The sequence below is a fragment of the Haliotis asinina genome, chromosome 4 (assembly GCF_037392515.1).
Source record: "Haliotis asinina isolate JCU_RB_2024 chromosome 4, JCU_Hal_asi_v2, whole genome shotgun sequence".
Classification (NCBI taxonomy): domain Eukaryota; kingdom Metazoa; phylum Mollusca; class Gastropoda; order Lepetellida; family Haliotidae; genus Haliotis; species Haliotis asinina.
The window spans coordinates 4,089,045-4,096,123 of NC_090283.1; positions in this window are offsets into that span (position 1 = coordinate 4,089,045).

Sequence of the window (7,079 nt, forward strand, 5' to 3'; positions counted from 1 at the left end):
TAATTTCTACTTTGAGTGTTCATCATTGTTGTTATGTATGAAGACATGTAATTGTCAAATCATACTGCTTTATTGAAATCTTTATACAGTTACGATTATCGACAAGTGGCTGTCATTATGACAATTGAATATTATTTACTTAACATTACTTTCAAGCTGTCCTGTATGTGCACATTATTATTCAAAATGTTGTTGACGTGGTTCAACGTTGCTTATAGCGACCAGCATGCTGACATACCATGCATCTTATTCCGTTACTTTTTATAGCCTTGTGTTGATCGCAGTGTCATTAACATTAACACCTCGGCTGCGTTAAATGTTTCATATTCTGCAGCTGTCACACACTCTGTGGAAACGTCCACTGTGACACACACACGCACACTAAAAACAGTACAGTTTTTACAGTAGAGTGATAATCCAACGTCATTAATTGTCACAAAAACAATAATATACTCTAAGCATTAGAACACAAGTTTATGATGATAACGTTTATATACTAAACAAAAGTTAAATTGTATTTTTCCACTTTCTCCTGAGAACAAACCTGTAATATGTATGGAAGTTTCCATGCATCACTGTTACACATGTTGATTCTTGTATTATTGTTGTGGTAGTTATCTTGTATGACGGGCAACTAAATATGAAGTAATTTTCGTCTTCAATGGCATAAATGTTATTTTGGCAGAGCAATATTCACAAAAATGTTTTTCTCTGGGTACATCTTCCCATCTTCCATTTCCACATTAGGTTATGGCTTGCACATCTCTATTTACACATGTATCTTATGAAACGAATGCTTTTAACGTATAAAAAGATACTTTTCATGTTGAAGTACTGATGTACGTTGACAGTACAATTCTAGTTCATGGCTTTTCTGTGCATTCCAATTCTGTGGGTTAATGTCCTTGAGACGTCGAGAAAAAAAAAAAAAAACAATAAAAATGTCTTCACACACCCACCACTTAGAGCAACTCATGCGTATCCAAATTCCTATGAAAACAGTAAAGTTCTGACGTTAGCAGGCCACGTTTTCCTACCATCATTATCCAGAGAAGTTAGCATTTTATAACAGTTCTTAAGGTGTCTGTTCCTCAATATGTCTAGCATTTTCAACCACTAAGCGATCCATTTCTTCATATAGTTAATTGGCAGTAGAAATCTTCGCCAAGTACAGCAGAGTTACAAGGTTTACTTCCCACCTCTACAAAACTGATGGTGATCCTTTCCATGTGTTCCTAGTACTTGTAGCTCCAAATTTCAGATCCATATGTTAATATTGGCAGAATCATTCTGTTAAACAGAAACAAATATTTATCTGAAATTTACATAGAAATTGAACGTCTTTCCTCCTCATCCATTCTTCTAAGAACATAAATAAAAAGTGTTGCAACAAAGCGAAGGCTCTAGAAAAGGCGATAAACATTGCATACATTCTGCCTTTCCTCTTTGGTAGGTACGTCTGAATGATAGAATGTTGTCTGTGGTTGAATATCTTCTACTATAGCCGGCCTGTTGTTTATGAAACTTGCTGTGTTCTCCGCCCACGTTACGATCCTTTTTTTCTTGGTGAAGAGCTTTCCCAATTACATTCAGCAAACATATTCCTCTCTAATTATTCGGCCCTCCATTATCACCACTCTTGTATAAAGAACGTATTCCGTCAATAAAAGCTTAAAATGTCCTGTGTCCACTGCTCTGTTGTATATTGACAATAAATAGGGTAAGGTAAGATGAATGGACTATTAAAGCACCTCAACAACGATACCATCAGGAGCAGGAGCGTTTTGGATTTTGAACTCTTGAAGTAAATTGCTATCGCCTACGTCCGTCTGTGAAATCATCAGTTATCTCTGAGTTTCCGTTTCGCCATGTTTGCTAATTACAGTTATTTAACACAATAGTAAAGTGACCAACCCATCCGTCTGGTGGACAGTTTGGTTTTCTAAGAAACGGATGTATCTTCATCCACGTGTACCAAATAGAGTCAGCACGTTCGCAAATATTCATAACTTCTCTTCTTCAATTTACCTTTTCTTCCTGTCACATTACAGAGGTACTTGAAGTATAATATTTGAGGTCGTCATTATTGTTTGGTCTCTTGAAACATATTGTTCAATTTTCAACTCCTCACTTTCACTGTCCCACCAATAAGACTGTTTCAGTGTGTGAGCACACTTTTGCTTCTTCCTGAAGCATTCTCCACACCGCTGCTCGTCAGCGTCATGCCCTTGAAATGTCGATCGGCACAGAGACCACGAATGCGGAGTCGTCTCAATTTCTGTATGCGGTTTGGATATCCAGTACTGTTGGCGTTTGGCGTATAGCAGTGACGCATCAGTTCCTCAAGTGAGACACCCGTAAATACCCGTCCTATTTTTGTGTAGTGGCCTTCAGTCTTTGGCCTATCTGCAGTAGTGCAAGTATGTCATAGACGTGTGACAAATCTTCGAATGGTGGGTTTGCAATACTGTCCTAGGCCCATGCTTTTTGTTCCACCTGTAGCATACCGACTGTTCTCTCCCTCTGCTCCCCTGTTAAAGGCATATTCCTTGTTGTCAATCGATCAACATGATGTGAGATAATAAAGCTGTTAAGCTTTTAAACCCTAATTTGATACGGGTGACTTTGTGCACAGTTTCCATTTTATTCGTAAAAATTCGTTTTTTTCCCACAAAATACGAAATGCAAGTGCAAGTATTAACTGGGAACAGACATTCTGAGTTCGAGCTATTTACAAAGATTATTTTGACAATTTACTGTCGCTTTTATTTTGGTAGGGTTTCTTTTGGCCGCTATTAACTTGTGTGCTCAAGGTACTAACTCGTGCTCTCAACATACTAACTAGTGCCCTCAAGATATTATTTTGTGCGCTCAAGATATTAACTTGTGCGCTCAAAATATATTTTATTTCATCAGGTCCCTTCAGCGCTTCCGTATATTATACATCCTAGGCATTTGCGAAATTTCTGCTAACTGAGTATGTATAAACAGTCAGCATTGATGCCCACCTTTAGGACATATATAGGCAAGTATGTATGTAATTATTTTCTGCGTTACATTACGAGCAGGGTAATGTTGTTTCCACATATTTTTTAAAGCATTCTGATTTCGATGCTTTTCTGTAACAGCTTCGCTTTAATTGCCACACATTTACTTGTCTCCCCTTCCATGTTAGCAGTTGTGAATTATCAAGCCTGGACAGCACAGTCCAATGTCCATCTGTCTGTGCAACTGGAAAACGATGATATCTGTCAACCAAGGCAGCGAGACTAGCCACCAGATCCGGTTGGCCAGCTCTTACGGGTTGTAGTGTATTACAAATGGATAGCACATTCAAGTCAATATGGTCGAATACCATGATATAGTCATTACTAACCTGACTCATCGGCTGATGGCATGCAACAAGCTCTTTTGTGAATACGCAACACAGCCCGTGCGCATGGTCACATCACCACAATAGCACGTGCATAACCGCCAGGAGGAGTGCAAAATTGCTAGTCTTTGACCACTTTAAGAATCTTCTCATCTCGAGAGTGGTTAAAGAGTAGAAAACAAATCCGAATTCATCAAAATGCAAAGATTCTTATGCGACCTTCAGATTGGAGTACTCTCAAACCTTGAGAAATAGGATGAAATGATATATGAGTACAAGCGATACTAAGACATGAAACCATATAAATTCAAACACAGATTCCCAGTCATATCTGCAAACAACGAACAATTTGTACCATACCTATGAAGTCTTGCAGCTTGACGTCCATCTGAATGTCTGTAACTGTAGAATCTATCCTCTGGAGACATTGCAGGATCAGAGCCTTGACTTCATCATAGTGACTGATCATCTTCAGGGCGTCTTGTGTAGTTTCGTGAAGAACGATGAAATTGACAGATCCGCTCTCAACACTTTCCAAATCAGCCCTGTATTTTCTTCCTATACATTCCTTCAACCTTGCTAAATGTTTCTGTGACATACCAGAGTCAGCAACCTTAAATCCGACATCAGGTACACACAACCATGTTGTTTCCAATGTATATTTCTTAGTAGTGTCCGGCGTCGACTGGAACAGACACACGCCCCCTTAAATGAAAAAAAAAGTGTTTTGACAGAATTGTTTTATTTTAGACAACTTTGACGCACATATGAATAATGTCATATGCTAACCAGATATTGAACGTTCTGTTGATAATATTGTATCACTTTGCCCGGAACCGATGTCTTAGAACCTTTAAAATACATGTATGTAATGTAAGCAACAAGAATCAGAAATTCTAGATCCTTTGGTTTTGAGAGACAGCACCTGTTACATCGTACATATTGCATCATGTCTTTCCATGTTGATAACACCGACCCACCACTCAAACCTTCACACATATCACGGAGTATAGACTTAATCAGGTATTGCCTGGGTGGTACGCGCAAAAGTCTTATGCCATGTTAGACTAAAATACCAAGATGAGCATTTGTCACCTGGGGGGTCACCAGTTTTCTTCTGGACAAGGGAGAGGTGTATCGTCAGTGTTGTACACATCTACTGGGGGGGGGGGGGGGGGGGGGGGGGGAAGAGAGAGGGTGTGTTGGGGGTTGGGGGGGTCAGCAAATTCGTACACAGACCTATGAAAACGCATTGTTGTATTCTTGTGAAGGGAGGGATTGGTGGTGGTGGGGGGTGACATTGATTTTGGACATGACATTTTTGGACACCCTCAGAGCCAGGTACCTGATCGCCAGCACAGAAAGCCAGCCGCCTCACCCGTTCAGCCACCACGACTTCCACACATGTTACCTTTGTACCCTTTCTAAATGCCATTGTGTAATTATTGCATGTTTTGTTAATACAGTGTTATCAGGTCATAACACATCATATTCTGGGCTCAAACACAGCTGTCCGAGAAGTATATTGACCATATTACGACAGGGTCAAGCTTGTAAATACATTTCTCTGTTCCTTATGCAGCTGTGACGTTTTACCTTATATTTTGTTTTATTTAAAATGTCAGTAAAGAACATCAAACAACATTTCTTGTTGTAACATATACACCTCAGCATAAGCATTGCACCACACCATTTTTTACTAAACCGCTTTCTTATAACCCCATCTCTATTCCTGTGAACACATTTAATATTTTCAAAGGCATCAGTTTAAACAGAATTACATCTTTGGAGCATATGATAGAGATATCATTCTGACGATGGAGAAAATTGTGACTTTATTCAGGTCAAGCAAATCACAATGAAAAGCCCCAAATCAAGCAATGGAAAAGTTTTTTCCTACGGAATATGAACTTGCTATTTCTTGAGCAAGACATTTACAGAAGGTAAGGGCACACTTCAGAGTTACAGAATATGATGGTCTGTTTAATATCGGTCATATCCACCTCTTGCGTCAATGGTATCCCGTACATGACGTCACTTGCTCTGAAGCAGTCTTCTGATACTCATCATTGGGATCCTGTGCCATTTATCGACCATGATCTGTGTTCATGTGCAAATTGTGTGTGAAATACAAGTTTATTTACATATTCACTGCATAATCATTGGTGGTGCACTAAGCCTTGAGTGTCATTCTGTCCATAATGGTTGACCAATGGTTGTGGATACACGGTATCTGGCATACCGTAAAACCTGGGGTGGGGTTGGGTCTGGGGTCTTGGACACTTTCCGTCTACTTTCACATAAGGTGTCTACTTTCACATAAGGTGACTTTGGGGAGTAAAAAGAATCCTTTTAACTTCGATGGCTTATATAGCGGTGGCCCCAAACCTCCTATTCCCTATACTACTCTACGTGTTTCATTCTCTATAAACAGGGGTGTGGGGAAACCCCCCCACACCTATATCTATGAGTAATTCGTCTATAATTTCTTTCTTCTCACTTTGTTCTACAATCGCAGTTTGTAACTTCACTCCGAGTGAATTAAACATCATCCCCAAATACAAAGAACTCACATCGACTACACCCGAATGTTTCGTTCCTTTGCTCAGAAGTCTGTGAATGTTATTCTGATCTGGCACTTTATTATTTTCCATTAATAGGTGATATCCGACTATTCTATTCTTTAGGATGACCGGTTTACTCTTATCATAAAATCTCACATTATCAGCAAATTGAGATGAATCCGGCAGCTCTTGGATTTTCACCCTGAGGATTGAATTTTCTAACGCAGCCCCACTTTGCAGAGTAGTTTGAATTTGTGTAAACAGAGGCAGATTATAAATCTCAATTCCATTTTGTGGTGAGCACTTTGATGCAATTTCTTCCTTGACTGCTTGTGCGAGTAATGACACAGCTTTAGATAATGGGGATTCTCGGTTATCTTGTGTATATTTCATGATTGAAATCGGCCCATAGGGGCGGTTCACTTTAGTCATAATTCTATTTGCTTGAACTTCTTCTGGGAATTTGAGCTTCAGCAGTCTCTTCTTAAAATATGTTTGCACATAATTTGCTTCCGTCGTTGTCAATGCATTTTTATCCCAATCAAATGTTCTCAAATCTGGAAAGTCTTATTCTCGATTGTTGTTTCACAGGCGGCAATAAAATCATTTGCATGGCTCGTCATGGTATACCCATAAAGTATTTACAGTTTAAACATACTGCAAGGATGTGGGGACAAATATATCAATCTAAAACAATGACTTCAGCGAAACAGTTTAACATGTATCTTCTATTATGCCATTGGTTTTCGTAATAAATGCCTGTTGAGCTTGTTGTGTCCCTTGTTTTATATATATTTTTTTCTCATCCTTGCTTATAGAAGATGTTTTATGAACCTTTGATCGAATCTCTTCTTTCATTTTGTTGCATTTTACTGGTTCACCTAGGATCAAACGAAACTTCTCTTCTGAGATTTTGTTATCATTGACTGCGGTGGAAACATGATCTTCTATCGTGTTCAACTTTGATTCAGCAAGTATTCTAATTTCATCGTGTTTCCTCGCTTCACTATTAAATTTGTGGGAAACAAATTTAAACACTGACCCAACTGTTCCTGTCACTACAGCTGCTAATCCAAGTCCTAACAGTAGTATAAACAATGGTGGTTCTGGCTCAACCTATATAACCCCATGAAAAAAAGCCC